The sequence below is a fragment of the Idiotropiscis lumnitzeri genome, chromosome 7, assembly GCF_059441095.1.
Source record: "Idiotropiscis lumnitzeri isolate Australia: NSW breed Sydney's pygmy pipehorse chromosome 7, RoL_Ilum_1.0, whole genome shotgun sequence".
In the NCBI taxonomy this organism is placed as follows: domain Eukaryota; kingdom Metazoa; phylum Chordata; class Actinopteri; order Syngnathiformes; family Syngnathidae; genus Idiotropiscis; species Idiotropiscis lumnitzeri.
This window is the reverse complement of record NC_142397.1, coordinates 23,320,486-23,338,768: the sequence shown is the minus strand read 5'-3', so window position 1 is coordinate 23,338,768 and position 18,283 is coordinate 23,320,486. Positions and strand designations below refer to the sequence as shown.

Here is an 18,283-nt window from a genome sequence, read left to right as displayed (position 1 = left end):
TAGCTTGGGATAAACATAGAGATTCTGAGCTACGGACAATGTAAAATAACGGAAAATCACAATGTAAATTCTTTCCCAAAACAATCAAACAAATTATTGCTCTATACCTAATGTGTGTTAATATAGTTGGATTTTTTGACGTTCCTCTGTCAACATATGATCACAAAGTGAAGCAACCCGGAAGTTGAATAACAAAATTAAGAGAGAACACGCTTAGAACGAACGCGACAATGCCACAAGGTGGCACTGCAGCACCACAACTTCCCATCTACACGCACACACAAACCACAACAATGCATCATATCAAATGCATTGTATAATAAAAAAAAAAGACTACTTCACGGATTTGACTTATCACGGGTTATTTGTGGAACGTAACTCCCGCGATAAACGAGTAATCACTGTAATTTCAAAAGCCATCTTAACCCTTGAATGCTGAGTATTTTGGACCCAGAAATTAGAATAGACGTGACGTCAGCGACATGTAGTGGTGAAGGTTGTCGAAGCATTTATTTTTGACACGGGCGCCATTTTGAACAGACACTCGTCAATGAAGAAGGCTTTATTTTCGTTCATACTGCATCCTCCTTAATTTAGCTCATTTTTGGCACAATCTGTGAGTACATATATAATTAAGCACATTTGTATGCAGTATGTTTATTAGTTCACATTCTTATTTTACAAGCTTTTTTGCTACATTTAAGCTGACAGCATTTGTGTTTCCTTTTTTTGTGGTTGAATGTATCTTGAAATATAATTTCATCCAATAACAGTCAAGGTTATCACGTTTTGTGTGTTTGCATATACATATACATTATATATATATATATCCACTTGTTTTCTTTGTCATTCTCTGTATTTGTTTGCAGTTTCACAAAAAGGACTTCCATAAAAACGTGAAGTAAGACTCTCCTCTTTGAGTTTTTATTGGAAAATTGTTTCGCTCGCTGTCTACACCATATTTTCAGTTCACATGGTCAGGGCAGAAGACTGAGTTATGAGTTAATTTTTACTTCCCTTGGTGAAAACAAAAAACAAATTCGGTTCAAGTAATAGGTCACAATGGCGGAAAAGGTTTTGAAATGATTTATCCTGGTCTAATTATTATTTTCTCATTAACTCAATAACCTGGCATTTCAGCAGGAGCGTGTATATGTTTCATATCTCTTATAAAATCAGTGAAGGAACGTTTTGCACGTTATGTCTCTTGTCCCTTTAATCACATGCGTTTAATTTTTTTTTTTTCAAGGAGTGGGACTCTTTGAGTATCCATCCATCCATTATCTGTTCTGCTTCTCACTACGGTCGCGGGGGTGCTGGAGCCTATTCCAGCTGTTTTCGGGCAGTAGGTGGGGGACACTCTGAACTGGTTGCTCTGTGGTATTACAGAGCGATATTTTTTAAGCCATCTCACAATCTTCTGAAAATGTTTTTATTTCTACATTGTAAGAATTGTCTTCCGGAAAGTATACCACAAATATTTCCATTTGTTTATTAACCTTTATTTAGCCGGGCAAACTAGATCAACTCTTCTTATTAACAACTGTTGCCTGACATAGAGGCAAAATCTCTTGAGAAAAGGAAACGAGCAAAAACGACACTTTCGCCTTGAGACCACTTCTGTCCTGTCTACAGGAAATCAAAATCTGGATAATCATTTAATTTCTTGAATTTCAATGAAAAGAAGACAGAAGTCATGTGTTCAGTGTTCGGTACCAGTGGCCCTTCTACTTTCAAACCTGTTGACCTTGGCCCCCTGGCATCTTATCAAAAGCCAACAGTCTCAAACTTGGGTTTTAAACTGGACAGTGATTTTAAATTAGATCGGCAAATCAGTGCTGTTGTTCGATCCAGCTTCTTTCATCTTAGGCAGCTGGCTAAAGTGAAGCCCTTTCTTTCCCAGCAGTACTTAGAAACAGTAGTCCATGCCTTTGTTACATCTAGGCTAGATTATTGTAAGACACATTACTTTGGAGTCATCCAGTCCTCCTTCAAGGACCTCCAACTGGTGTAAAATGCAGCTGCTTAACTGGATCTCGAAAGACGGATCACAGAACCCTAGTCTTGGCCTCTCGTCACTGGCTCCCAGTGCGCTTGAAAGTTTGCTTTAAGATACTTCTGTTCATCTTCAAATCTTTAAATGGCCTCACCCTAGCGGACCTCACCGAGCCCCTCCACCCCTACGCACCTGCCTGCTGCCTCAGATCTGCGGACCGCGTGCTGCTGGAGGTACTGAGGACTAAGCGCAGCCTCAGGGGGATCGTGCCTTTTCTGTTGCCGTTCCTTCTCTATGGAATCCCATTAAATGTGAGGCAAGCCCCCTCTCTGTCCACTTTTAAAACTCATTTGAAGACACGTTTTTATTCTTTAACTTTCGACTCAACATGAGACTGTCGCTGTTCTTCTGTTCTTCAGAAATCTATTGTTTGAGTTTTAATTGTTTTCTAATTTCCCGCGAATTTATATTACACTATATGGAAAGCGCTTTGTTACAGCTCCAGCTGTTGCGAAATGCGCTATATAAATAAAGTTGTATTGTATTGTATATATTTGAATACTTATGAATGTGTATATTTGTAGATTCGAGTGTATATTCAGCTGTCATTTGTCAACATATAATTAATGATATAAGGGATGGGAGTTAACAAGTTTTACTTCATTTTACTCATTTTGGATATGTTCGATTGTTTTCTCATGTGTGTATGTTTATGTTTCTATGAAAGTGTATATGTACAAATGTGTATATGTATGTGGGTATATATGTACCATATCCTTGTGACCATAAGGCGCAATTTAAAGTCACAAATTTCCCTTGCAATGCAACACGCCTATTGTATAGACCGAGTAACTATCTCGGCCATTGGGCCTGATCACCTTGGGGCATTTCAGAAGGCATGTTAGCACACCCTGCCAAAGTCTGAGACATCTTAGCTTCGAATTGAGTGTGACAAATACATCATGTGAATAAGTTTTTTGGTGATGGTGCAGGAGAAAGCAGCTGTCCATGATGTCGTAGTCTGTATTATCATTCACGTTATTGCAAGAAAGAAACATCACAGGTTTAGGCAACAGACTGCAAAAACAAAAAAACACACACTGCCCAAAGCACACCACTCACATCTTTCTAACCAGCCATGTGATTGGCTGAGGCTGACTGGTTCCCAAGAAGCCATTGCTGTAATCTTTTTGAGTTCTTTTTATTTCTTTTGGGGATTTGAATGGCATGAGATATTTATTTTTTGTGTTCATTTTATTTCTTTGTTTCATTGTTTACTTGTATGCTGTCCAGAGATATTTTTGGTTTTAATTTGAAACCGTGACTCTAAGGAGTTTGTGACCAGGTGACCTGATCCCTCCCCTGACGTCGATTAGATATGTTGCCATAACATTAGCAGAGAGAGCCCTTATTTGCATGGGTGCTGGTATGCGCGAGCTAGCATGCGTGAGTTAGCATGCGCCTCGTAGTGCGGCGCGCCCAGTGTAAGTATTGAATACAGAAATAGTACCCTCAACTGGTGCTGCGCCCTTTGATTCAGCACGTCTTTTGGTGTAGAAATACGGTATGTATACATATATAATCTTTTTTTGATCATTTCACTTTGATTTTCATCTAATTGTTTTTTGTTTTTCTCATTGCCAAAGTGAAAAAAGTCTTTTGGTTTATTACATATTTGAAGCAAACAAACAAATAATATCAATATTTTTGGTAATATTAATCACTTGCCATTGCGCAAGACCTGTCATGTAGACTAGCTAACATCAACTCCATTCCCTCCAAGTCTATCTAAGATCCAAACAGTATAATCTACAGGCAGTGTAATTTTCCTGCTCACGTCGTACCACTGCTTTCTTTACCTTTTCAAATTAATGTTTAAGAAGCATTGGTATTTGATACATACTTAAAAAGTACATCACGACCTTTGAACTATACTCTTTAATTGAATTTTATTTTTAAATATTGTAATTTCTAAAGGGACACTTTTGTAAGTATGATTTAAAAATACAATAAATAGTAACAAATATTATACAGAATTTACCTTACTGATGAAAGGTGCATCTTCCTTTTTTAGAATAGAAACACAAAAAATTACTTTTCTCCGGTGAAATATTTTTTGACGAGGTCGGTGAGCAACTCATGTGGTCCTTGAAAGCTACCTGTGAGCACCAGGCCTAAACTCTTTCATCTTTCATGTTTGTGGTCCTGAATCACATTCCCGAAGTAATCAGTGGTGTAGCTGTGCAGTTTAGAGACTTTCACTGTATATCTTGGTGCCAACCTGGTCCAAACCAGTCCCTGTTGTCATTAGGCTTTTTCTGAATCCAAATTTTATGTATTACATGACACAATTTAGCCATTTCAGCTCACAGAAGCATAAGTTCTCCGTCCATGGGAATCTGACCTAATTCGAATTTACCACAACTTGGATGACACAGACTACTTTCATTCCGAATAAGGCCCTGGTAAATTTTCTTAAGGGCAGTGATGGGCCAAATTGGAGTTGATATGTACCATCCGGCAGACTGTAAAAGTCCATAAAGCACAGCCTTGTGAAATCATCATGTGACAACCAAAAAGGCCAAAGTGAAAGAACCAATTAACATAAACTGGTTAGTCTACTGTGTGCAAGGTTGCTTATTCCATTACGGTGCATGTGTATATGGGAGTGCATTTGGGGATGCGGGCTGTTTAGTGTCATACATTCCAGTAAAATAATTATTTCATATATACATATATATATATATATATATATATACAAAACACACACACCGTATTTTCCAACTACCAGGCGCACCTATATAGAAGCTGCAGCAACTCCTTTTGAAAAAGAAAGAATATACAAGCCGCACCAGGCTATAAGCCGCAATTTTCCATGTTTAAAAAAAAAGTTGTTTACTGCATGTACAGAATGATTTTGTACTGTGAATGCACATAAAGGTACTGAAAAAAATTCTTAAAACGGCAACAGACCCAAGCGAAAAAAAAAAGTCAAGATTTATTTTGCATATTTTCTGAACTACACAGCGCCCCTACCGGTGAAAGAAAAATCCGCAGAAAAGCCGGACTGTTGTATTAGCCGCATGGTTCAAATTCTAGGAAAAGTAGCGGCTTATAGTCCGGAAATCTCAAATTTCCCCATTGTGGGACTAATAAAGGGCATCTTTATCTTTAAAATACGGTGTATATATATATATATATATATATATATAAAATTATAATATAATTTGTTGAAGGTGTTCTCGTCATTGTGTTGTGCCATCAATCAATTGTGCATACTGGTCTCATATTCCCAGAAATGCACATAATATTTGATGCATGAGTATGCAAAATTCTAAGTAAGTTTTGAAAAGTATTTATCTCCAGTATGGACAATACAATACAATTTTATTTATATAGCGCATTTCACAACAGCTGGAGCTGTAGCAAAGCGCTTTCCATATGCGGTCATATAAATTAGCAGGTAATTAGAACACAAATTAAAACACATTTACAATAGATACCAGAAGAATAGCAGAACAGCTGCAGTCTCATGTTGAGTAGAAAGCTGAAGAATAAAAAGGTGTCTTCAAACGGGTTTTAAAAATGGGCAGAGAGGGGATTTGCCTAACATTTAATGGGAGGCCTCGGCAACTCCAGCAGCATTTGGTCCACAGAGCTGAGACAGCGGGCAGGTGCGTAGTGGTGGAGGAGATCAGAGAGATACGCTGGGGTGAGGCCATTTAAAGATTTGAAGACAAATATAAGTATCTTAAAGTGAACTCTAAAGTGCGCTGAGAGCCAGTGAAGAGAGGCCAAGATTGGGGTTATGTGATCCGTCTTCCGAGCGCCAGTTAAGACGCGGGTGGCAGCATTTTGGACATGCGCTTCAGCGAGGACTGGGTGACTCCAAAGTATAGTGCATGACAGTAATCTAGCCTCGATGTAACGAATGCATGGATTACTGTTTCTCAGTGCTGTTCGGAAAGAAAGGGCTTCACTTTAGCCAGCTACCTAAAATGAAAGAAGCTGGATTAAACAACAGCACTGATTTGTGATCTAAATTAAAATCACTGTCTTGTTTAAAAATGTACGTATGACAAGTGACCGCTTGTGCATGACAGGTAAAGGAAGGACGGCTGCGACATTTGAGTGTTCATTACTGAACTACATTGATTTATACAGTGCACTACACACTTCTTGGGGACTGATGCTAACTGAAACACCTGAGACGTTTATACTGTCCATCCAGTCGCCACATACACACACATTCACGCACAGATGCACAAATGCAGACACATACCCTCACACAGAAGCAAACTCCCACTTTCAGTCTGAAGAGGTTAACAGAGGGTCTACATGTCAAGCTGGCGCCAATAACAATGTGTGCAGGGGTGTGTGGGTGTGGGGGTGTGTGCGTGTGTGTGTGTGTGTGTGTGCGCGCGCGTCTGTCTGGGGGTTGATCTCTTTGTGTGTCGACAAGCTGTCCCATTCACTACACGTGTGGTTAAGCTCTGTTAATGAGCATTGCCTCTGGCTGGGCCAAGAAAGCGCAACACTTATCACAGCTTAACACTTGAAAGGGGACTTTGCATTGTGACAAGCACTATCAAGATTTGAATATAGTATCACTCTAATAATTCAAACTCCCTCAAGTATTCGCGCCCCTCACCAGTTTGGAGATGCACAAGAAGTGCTCTGTCAACAATGTACGCAATGTGCACTATAAAAAAGCTGACATTTGTATTGGTTGCTAGTTAGCATGAGTTGATTGTAATTAAGTGCTACTATAACAATCAATGTTTCCAGTTCAGGTTTTGTTTTTTGATAAACACCTAACATACAGAAATGTTGTTAATTCCATGTTGGCTTTGGATATATCTCAGATCCTTTGCTCTGCATCTATTTTTTAGTCTTATGTTTAGCTGTTGGCAAACAAAGGATGTGTATTTTTAGAATTGCCTGGAGTTGGCGTTTCAGCCAGTTTCAGCAGCTCTTGAAGCTCAAAGGTCAGCGTGAAGCTACAAGTGTGTGCCCACTCTGCGTGTGCCTGTGAATGCACAACAAATGACTGACGCCACGTTTCGTCACACTCTCTGTCTCTAATTGTTTTTTTTTTTTGTTTTTTTACTCAGGCAAAGTAGTTTTTTAAAAATCATATTAGAGGTACAAAATCGTCCAGAGAGAGTTGATCTGTCCACAGATAATTTTACTGTTGCACTACTGTTAGGCCAGACTAAAAGTTTTATCAAAATATAACAAAAAGTGCTAATTTGCAAACAAATACATTTCTTTACCGTCCGTGGAGAATGCGTTATTTATATTTAAGTTATTTTTAAGTTCCTTGTTTTTATTCCGGGATTAATTGATTTAATAATGATTTTGATATTGTAAAAGGAAAATGCAAAATTTGCAAACACAGCTGGTAAAGTTAACTTGTGCGACATATGAGTCACCTTGGCTTTCTCTTAGTTTCTTGAGGACTTTTTTCACAGACTGCATAGATCTTTGTCCATTAGATCAGTGTTTCTCTACCTTTATTGAGCCAAGGCACATATTTCTCAACACACCAATTAGCAACATGTTTCGCAGACAGTGGATATATAGATTAATTATATAACTTCAGTCATGTAGTGGAAGAGGATTTTATTGATTTCCTGTAACTATACTGTATGTGGTTGGGATAGGTCCATTAAGAAATAATGTCTACCTGATATTAGAAAATATTTTTATTTCATCAAAACAAAAATAATAATATGTATATATGTGTATAAATATATGTATAGATATATATGTATATATATATATATATATATATGTATATATATATTAGAGGTGTCAGAAAAACACGTTATTAATTAGATTAATCCAACCCCCTTTTAACGCCGTCAATTTTTTTAGTCCTATGACCTAGCGCTGACGCTTGCGAGACCGGAAAAAAACATCAAGCACGCGAAATTTTGGACACGCCTGCATGGGCTTGGTGTGGAGTTTTTGCCTGTTTATAGAACCAAAAGCATCATGGCAAGTGGTAAAAATGACACAAATTCAAATCTGAACGGCACATTTAAAGAAAAAAAAAGTTACCGAATGGTGTCTTTGATAAGAGCAAAGTCGTTTGAGTGTATTGCCATCGTGAACTCAACTACCATCGCAGCACGTCCAGTTTAAAATACCATTTGATGGCAAGGCACACCGCTGATTCCAATTCTCCAGCCCCTTGTCGAACCCAGGCATCCATGGATGATTTGCGACAGATACCGGTGGATGGATCAACTAAAAAGAGACTCGCCGAAGCCATAGCTAAGTGGGTGGCCACTGTGTGTTAGCATCATGGAGAACGAAGGTCTGGCTGAAATACTTCCCATTGCGTCCAACGACTGTACTTACGAATTGTCCTCGAGATACACCATTGCAACCCGCATTCAAGACTTGCAGGAAGCGGAGAAGGCGGAAGCAGTCGCGCTCAGCAGTGAGTACTGGACTTCTCTCAGTAACCGCAACGACCTCGGTGTGACAGCCCATTATTTTGACCCATTTCATTTGCACTTTGTTGGCATTTTATATTTCTTATATTACTCCAATTTGATCCCTTAGAAATGCTGTTGAGATGCTGTTTTTTGTGACCTTTCTTGTGTGAGTCGAATACAATGCGTTGTTTTTTCACATAAAAAAAAAAATCAATTCTCATATATTAAAGGTATTATAATTAGATCAAATATTGGGACAAAAAAAATAAAGGGATTTTTTTTTACAATGAATAAAATGTGCAATTAACTACGAGTTAACTATGATAAAATTCAATTAATTATGATTAAATATTTTAATCGCTTGACAGCACATATATATATATATTTATTTATATATATATATATATATATATATGACCTCAAATCAATCACGATAAATTAAGCAATTTTACCTCGATAACGATAAATGCATGATAAATTCCCCCCCGTGGACCAAAATCAAGGGAGCAGGAAATGCATATTAAATGTTTTTTTTTTATTGACCAACTGTTACACGTTACTTTCAATGAAAAATAAAAGTACAAAAATCATTTGTACAAACATTCCCTAATAGCTTGCTTTGTATGACTTGAACAATGTCACAAAGAACAGGAGATAAAGGCTACATCTCGCAATTTTTTTTTCTGCAAATAGATTACGCCAAGATGCTGTAATGCCATGTGCAAAGGCCTAGATTTGTGTAAAGGTCTCTTGTAAACAATGCCATGGGCAAAGGAGCTAGTGTGGCCTGTAAACAAAATGCTTAATAAAATGAAAAAAATGTCAATGCAAGCCATACAATGTGCATCATCAGGAAAATGTGCCGTCTCGAGTACTCTGGAGCGCAGTCACCACTTGTCGTCTATGGAATGCAGTCAGGCTCAAACAGGGACCTATGTTGCGACTCGACCACAAGTCGGACGTGGATGCAAAATGCTTGATGCAAATGTCTAAGCTCCCATCCCGATGTTGTCCATATTGGGAAGTACGGTTTGCCAAAAATATTTGCGTACCTCTTGCTGGCTACTTTAATGAGGCGTTTAAATTCCGTGCGCTTGACTGTAGCTAGAGGAGCTATATCTTAAGCTATGTGCTAGCCTATCGCGTCCACCTCTTAGATGTTCTCTCGTTTGGAGCCGCCTCTGTTATGGGCTGTTGTCACTTGTCGAACATTGCTTCTCACTTTGAGCTTTTAGCTCAAGTTCCAAGTCAACAGCATGGTTGTGTTGTAGGTGGTGAAAAAGAAAAGGTTGGACGCGCTGTTTTGGGTGCTTACGACGCACTTTGTAGTTCGTGTTCTTTTGCTCAAACATCGTCTTCATGGAATCTTAAACATTTCCAAACGACAGATGTCGAAAAATCTTTTTGGGACAAGAGCAACAGGAACAACTTCAACTAACGTTACGTCGTCTTCAGCTATGTCAGTCGCTTCTTGATTTGAATCGCCAGCTACGACTGCATTGTTAGTTTTCTTTCTTGTTCAGATGAGTGGAGTCATGTGACGATGTGCGCTGTAGCCGTCTTAAAGGGGCATGAACATAGCCGCAGACAGACAAGAATTCTTTTTTTTTTAAATACCGAATTTACCGACATGGGCAGAATGATCACGGTTATTGTAATAAATTTCGCTAATGGTAAATTTTTGGTTTATCGATATATATATATATATAAATATATATATATATATATATAGCGTCACAATGGCCAACTGGTTAGCACGATGGCCTCAAAGTTCAGAAGTCCAGGGTTCAATTATTCCTGTGTGGAGTTTGCATATTCTCCCTGTAACTGCAAGGAGTCCTCCCACATTCCAAAAAACTGTGTTGTAGGTTGATTGAACGCCCTAAATTGTCTCTAGGTGTGATTGTGAGTGCGGATGGTGGTTTGTCTTTGTGTGCCCTGTGATTGGCTGGCAACCAGTTCGGGGTGTATAGCTGGGATAGGCTCCAGCTAACGCCCAAACGACCCCTTTGAGGAGAAGCACGAAAAGCAGTGTTTGTTTTGGCATCCCCCCCAAAAAAAAAAAAAATAAATAAAATAAAAAGAATAAACCAGGAAGGCCAATCACATTAATCTGTGGGCATAAGTTATACAAATGTGAAGTGGGATGAGAAAAGATACTGTGTCATTCTCCATTAGCGCAAAGAGCATTCACTCTTTTTGAGTATCTGTTCAACACTATATTCACAACAAGCAAGCTATTTCTAACCTATGGTGTGCGCGTGTACATGTTTGAGTGAGTGCATGCTGGAGGTCAGGTTTGGGGCAGAGGCCATTAAAGCTCTGTTAAAACGCTTCTGATTCTGTTGGCTGCTGTTAGAGCAAAAGGATAATGAAAAAAACGAGAGAAAGAGACAGTGGAGGAGTGACTGTATACTCAGAGGCTATTCTGGCCCACCCTGCATTCCGCTGGCAGCCTGTCAATACTATGAGCATGGAGGTGCAAGATGAGTCAACAACCTAATTCTAACATCAAACTTTCATGGGCAGCAGAGGAGAAGTGCAGCTTCTAGAGATGGGGTGAGAGAGTGTTGCTGTTAACGCTTTATCCATCACCTGACCTTCACTTCTCCAAATCTTTATAAAACCTTTAAAAAAAGTGACCCCTTTTACACTCTCTTGCACAGATACATTGCAATCATAATCCTGCAAACACACACAGTGACACTTTTACAGTACTGACCTGTGGCATAATTGCATTTTTATCAAGATATAATAGTGACCCTCTTACTCTCTTGCACACAATCTAGTCCAAGCAGAAAGTGACAAAAGCTTTATTTATTAAATATTGCCAGAGACGGTGCAGCACAGATGAACCAAGAAACTATTTTAAGAGGTTGGTTTGTCATGCTTTCTGGCATATCTCTACTGTTCAACAGCATAGAGTCCAAAGCAAAGCCTTTTCCTGGGAATCTACTTAATCTATGTGGCACTATTTATTTAAAGACCTAGTATGAAGTAAGTTCAGAAAACGGAATATCAAATATTTGTCGTGGAATTGGACGGCTTCCAAATCCTATGTGCGGAAAGAACACGGGAGAGTGGTAGGAGGAAAGGAGGAGGACTGGCTGTGTTTGTTAATGATAGATGGTGTGACCCTGGCCACATCACTATTCAGGAGCAACTTTGCAGTAGGGACATTGAGCTGAAAGCTGTCCGCATGCGTCCATGCTACTTACTGCGAGAGTTCAGTCATGTGATAGCGGTGGCGGTGTATGTCCCCCCCCTCCCCCCTCTACTAACAGTGAGACAGCCTGTGACGTACTGACTGCAGCTGTGAGCAGGCTACAAACACAGCACCCAAATGCCCTGCTCCTTATTTCTGGTGACTTCAATCATGCTTCTCCTTCCTCCTCCTCTCTGCCTTCATTTACACAATATGTAACCTGCGACACCAGAGAAATAAAATATTGGACTTTTTCTATGCCAACAACAAGGAGGCGTACACATCACTGTCCCTCCCCCCGCTGGGCAAAGCTTATCACAACTTGGTTGCTCTCCTGCCTGTGTACAAACCTCTGGTCCGCAGGCAGCCAGCTGTGAAACGCACAGTTCAGAGATGGTCTGGAGAGGCCGAAGAGGCTTTAAAGGACTGTTTAACTCAACTGTGTGGGAGGTATTCAGCGAAGCCCACGGGGAGGACATTAATGGTCTAACAGACACAATTACAGACTACATTAATTTCAACATGGAGAACACCATTCCCACCAGGACAGTAAGATGTTTCTCCAGCAACAAACCCTGGATCACACCGGGCATTAAAGCGCTCCTGAAGGAGAAAAAGAGGGCTTTTGTGTCAGGCGACAAGGAGAAGCTGAAGAGAGTGCAACGTCAGCTGAGAAGGAAGATCAGAGAGGGGAAAATGTCCTACAGGATGTGGATGGAGGAACAGCTGCAGAATAATAATGCCATGGATGTCTGGAGGGGCCCGAAGACCATCTCAGGCCACGGACAACCAAAGACCCAGAAGGGGGGGACCTTCAGTGGGCAAATGCTGCAGCCCCGATCAACCCCTCCTGCCGCTGCGAACGAGACCCTCTTTCTCCCTCTCTCTCCCTCTTCTATTCTCTCCCCGCCTTCCCCCACAGGCTTCAGTTCCCAGCCACATCAGACAACCACCACTTCCTCCTGCTCAGCCCTGTTCCTCACAACATCTCAGGTGAAAAACCAGCTGAGGAAGATGAAGGCAAGGAAGGCAGCGGGTCCAGATGGGATTAGCTCCCAGCTTCTCAAATCCTGCGGGGAAAATCGTATATACGACAGCCTCTTTACGGCGGCCAAGTTCTCCGCAGCCAGTGCATGGTGTAAAAAAACAATATCGTGTTCAAGACTGAAATTTATATAACATTCATTTAAAAGTAAACAAAAACTGGGGTGAACTAGTTTGTATCGCTCAACAATTTATTTCACACGTGTTTACGTGTATTTGTCCCAGTCACATCTTTAGATCAGCTTCTTCAAACAAAAGTGAAAAAGACGCCACCATGTGTCTGTTTTGCTAACGAACTGTTACTTTAATAAAAAACTTGGGGACAAACAAAATGGAAAATTAAGTACATCATAACTCACAGTAAATTCACAGAAATAACTATTCACAATAAATAAATAAACAGCATTCCCCAGTTCATAACAGTTGCAGGATAAACCTGAGTGCGCCAGTGCTATTTTTTAATTCTCGCCTGAGCAGGGACTCATTTGGAGCATGAATGGAACCTTTCTTCCAGGACCCATGACATGGATGGGGCACGATCAAGAGTCTTGATCTTCCTCTCCTGACTTGAAGTGGGGCATCATACCGGTTGCAGTGTCCACTACATCATCCATTACGTGGGGGTTTGCAGGGGTGGCTGGGGCAATAGATGGCTGCCATGTCACCACAAAAGATGGGATAGATTTATGAACCATTCATTACATTGTATATGAATCTATTTTTCCATCTACTCATATCTTTTGTGTGGCTGTGCTGTTTGATGAACAGTTAAAGATTATTTGGTGCCATATTTGGCAGCGATGACCTAAAAGAAATAAAAAGGAAATGCATATTGTTATTATATTGTATTATATATTAGTATAACTTGTACCTTTTTTTTCACTTACATGTGGTGCAAAGGTGTGGTGCACCTACAGGGCATGGAAAAAGATGGACCGGAATCTCACCTTCATCATTCCAAAGGCACGCTCAATAATAGAGCGCGCCTTGGAATGGTGAATGTTGAAGCGCCGGGCCCACACACCCTGCACCGGCTGCTTGTAAGGAGTGATGAGGGGGAGTGGTCGCTGGAGGCACGGGTACCCTCCATCTGCCAAGATGAAGAGCCCTGGAGGAGGATACAGCCCTCTTTGGTAAAGGGGGCTGTGCCGGAGGACTCTGGAGCCATGGACTGATCCAGGCCAGCCCATGTAGATGTCCAGAAAGCGACTCTGATGGTCGCATACAACTTGCATCATTATGCGGCTGAAAAGCTTGCGGTTCTTATAAATCATGACCATCAAGGGCACTTGGAGGCTTGATTCGGACATAACAACCATTTCTCCAGCAACTTTTGCAAATGCATGGTGCCTCGCCAGCCCTGCAAATCCCTTGGTCACTGCCTGAAGGTCTCCTGCAGTGTTGAGGAAGTGGATGACTCTGTGGCGAAGAGCCACCACTTCCCCAGTGACCCGGTGGATGATGTAGTGGACGGTGGACCGCGGCATCCCAAATGCTCGTGCCACCACCTGATATGATGCCCCACTCGCCAGCCAGAAGAGAAAGAACTGGACCTCAATCTCGGCACCCCATCCATGTCGTCAGTCTTGGTCCAGGAGATTCAGCAACACTCTGAAAGAGTCCCTTCTCAGGCGAAAGTCCAGTTGGAGATCCTCTCCATTGAAAAATACGGTCCAACACTGACACCCAGGTTTATCCTGCAGTATGGACTTCTTGGCTGTTAATGTTTTGAATAAAAGAGAAAATGAACGCAAAAATTATTGTATTTGTTTCATTTGTTTGCATTTTTCCTACAGTATAACCAACTTAATTTTAATAACTCTGGCCCTAAACTTTCTAGTGGTATTCTGGTGTTTTGCCATATGTAAAAATATGTATTTGGTCACAAACTAAACACGGGGACTGTTTTGGCCGTTATTATTTTTTCAATTGTTTATAGTTAAGAGACTGTTGCATGCCATTCCCCTTTAAGTCCCAGTTTGGTGGTGCACTGTCCCTTTAAGAGAGTGTCAAAAGTCAGCGCGAGAACAAGCGCTTCCAGCTCTCACAAAGTCTGTTATACACGAAGCCAAGTAGCAGTTAGGTTGTGTCTGACGCTTAAATCCATAAAACGGCATTCCCTGTAAGTGTTTTCCAAATATTTAACCATTGATTGATGTTATTTAGTAGAGTTGTAAATCGCAAATTAGGATGTGAACTATTTGCATTGCTGACTGTGCCGCCATTTTATTTATTGCTGTGATGTATTTGTTTCAGTTTCACACCTGCCATATAAAGAGAAGGTCTAAACCCATCCTGGCGTCAGTGACTGATTGTGTGGAGGTGTTTAACTAACTGGTTAGCAGAAAGGTTCTGTGAGGCCAGTACAGTGAAAAGGGAGACCAGTGGACGAACTCCTCATTTATGCTGCACGCCATACGCTGTATCCTGACCAGCACGGCACACGCAGTATCGTCGAGGGAGAGTAAAGACACGTCATACCAACAACAAAAATGGATATCGAAGTGAGATCTTCCGCTTCGAAGAAATCAAGCCGCTCCTCCGCCTCAAGTGTGATGTTAGCAGCCGCTACTGCACGTGCCAAAGCAGAGGCTGCCCACAAAAAGGCTGAATTTGCAAAGAAAGAACTACAACTAAAAGTTTAAAATTAGAAGCAGAACTCGACCTGTTGGCAAAAGAAGGTGAAGCTGAAGCTGCAGCAATCGAGGCTGCAGTTTTGGAGTCTGCTGCTGCTGGGTTCAACACTCCTGGTAGTCAGGGATCAGGACTCCCACCTCTGGAAATGCAAAGCACCCGTGAACGTACGGAAGAATATGTACATAGACATAGTCAACCCAATGAACCAGCCAAAGACTTGTCAAAAAATGAAAATCAGGAAGAGGACACACATTCGGTTCATCCAAGAGATTCCCGAGTGCCACGTGTTCTGCTCACATCATCAAGGGACCATCAGAACCCTCGAACTTCAGAAGATGGTCGTGATAACCCCAAATCTTCATTTGTAAGAGAGGGAGAGCAGACACATTCAACAAATTACCCTCAACGCAAGAATTATGTGTCCCCTGGTCTTACACTGCCCTCTTGTGGTAATTCTCAATATTACCCCGCTGCGCAGCATCATTCTAGTGACACTAATGAGATTGTAAAATATTTAGTGAAGAGCCAACTACTAACATCAGAACTCAGCAAGTTCGACGACAGACCAGAAAACTATCTGTCTTGGAAATCATCGTTTCTCAATGTAATTAGCACACTTGATCTTAAGGTAACAGAAGAAATTGATCTCATGATAAAGTCACTCGGGCCCGAGTCCAGCAAACATGCTCAACGAATTAAAGCAGTAAACATAAACAAACCAATTGCGGCTGTAGATCTTATATGGGAGAGATTAGAACAAGACTTCGGGTCTCCAGAAGCTATAGAAGGCGCTCTCTTTGCAAAGCTTGACCAATTTCCCAAAATAGGACATAAAGATGGCCGTAAACTAAGAGAACTGAGCGATTTGCTGTTGGAGATCAATTCTGCAAAGGAAGAAGGATATTTGCACGGACTTGCTTACCTCGACACTGCAAGAGGGATAGCTCCGATTGTGAATAAGCTTCCATTTTGGCTACAGGACAAGTGGATGATTGATGGTTCACGTTACAAGCTACAAAACAAGGTGACTTTCCCCCCATTCACATTCTTTCTGGATTTTATTGAAACACAAGCAAGGGCACGCAACAACCCGAGTTTCAATTCGCAGACGCTGGTCACCAGTGATGTTAAAAAAGACAAGTGTGTGGAGAATCAAAGTTACAATCGCAGAACAGTGTCAGTGCACAAAACGGATGTTACTGCTTCACCTAAAGAAGGCCCGGACAAACACTGCCCTTTGCATAATAAACCACACGCCCTACAACAATGCAGAAGCTTCAGAGCAAAACCTATTCAGGAACGCAAGAGTATACTCAAGCAATACAGAATCTGTTTCAAGTGCTGTTCATCCAACAAACATGTGGCTCGTAATTGTGAAGCGGAAGTCAAGTGTTCGGAATGCCATAGTGATAAGCACCCAACCGCCTTGCACTCAGATGCACCTCATCCTCCTGAATTCCGCCAACCTCCAGCAGATCAAGGCGGGGAGAGTCAAGAAGGACAAGAGGAAACGGTCATTTCAAGTTGTACTGAGGTGTGTGGGAAGGGATTCACCGGTAAATCTTGCTCGAAGATATGTCTCGTCAACGTCTATCCTGCCAATGACTCTAGCATGAGCAAAAGAATGTACGCTATGCTGGATGACCAAAGTAACGTATCACTGGCACGCTCTGAGTTTTTTTTATATGTTTAAGGTCCAAGGCAATGCAGTGCCTTACACCCTTCAAACATGTAGTGGTACAGGTCTTGCCACTGGAAGAAGAGCATCTGGTTACATAATTGAGTCCATAGATGGTGCTCTTGCTCTACCCTTACCCACCTTAATTGAGTGCAATATGATACCAAACAGTTGCAGCAAACGGTCATCGCCATCTTGAAAGCATTGCTTACAAGTTGCCGCCCTTAGACAGCAATGCTGAGATTCTGCTATTGCTTGGACGGGACATACTGAGGGTTCATAAAGTACGTAGACAAATCAATGGCCCTCACGATGCACCATATGCTCAGAGACTGGACTTGGGGTGGGTGATAGTTGGAGATGTATGCCTGGGCACTACTCACAAACCTCTCCAAGTTACCACGCTCAAGACTCACGTTCTACAAAATGGTAGGCCCACCCATTTCCTCCCATGTGAAAATCAGTTTGCTGTCAAGGCAGATGCACAATTTTCAAGGGGACAAATGTCAATTACTTGTGCTACAAATGCGAAAAGCAACGCACAAAACAAGATAATAGGAAACAATGTATTTTGTTCAACCAAAAGTGACAACAAGCTTGCACCATCAATGGAAGACCTGCTTTTCCTTGAAATGATGGACAATGAATGTTTTCAGGATGAGACCCAAAGTTGGGTTGCGTCGCTACCCTTTCGCCAGCCGAGGGCACTGTTGCCCAACAATCACCGTTATGCAATCAGCCGACTGCGCTCACTTAAACGCACTCTTTACAAAAACCCTGTGATGAAGGCTCATCTTATGGACTTTATGCAGAAAATGTTGGACAATGGACATGCAGAGCTAGCGCCTCCAGTTCGGAATGGCAAAGACTGCAGAGATGTACTCAGATTTGTTTGGTACAAAGACAACAATCCACAGAATGAACTTGTTGACTACAGAATGCGAGTCCATGTGTTTGGTAACAGCCCCTCACCTGCTGTGGCAACTTACGGTCTGAGGAGAGCTGCCCAACAAGGAGAAGCCAAATATGGGAATGATGTACATCAATTCATCGAACGTGACTTTTACGTGGATGATGCTCTAAAATCTGTCCCCTCTGAACACGAAGCAATTGACCTTCTAAATCGAACACAGTCAATGCTGGCAGATTCGAATCTCCGCCTCCTGAAAATAGCATCAACTCCGCCTCCTGAAAATAGCATCAAACAAAGTCACAGTGATGGACGCATTCGCAGCTGAAGATCGTGCTAAAGATCTTCAGGATCTTGATCTGTT

General features: G+C 41.4%; 1 protein-coding gene across 12 annotated transcripts in view; it reads right to left on the bottom strand.

The window, feature by feature from the left end:
- bcas3 (BCAS3 microtubule associated cell migration factor) overlaps window positions 1–18,283 on the bottom strand; it is a 474,526-nt gene that overhangs the window by 116,773 nt on the left and 339,470 nt on the right. The gene's annotated exons all lie outside the window — the stretch shown is intronic.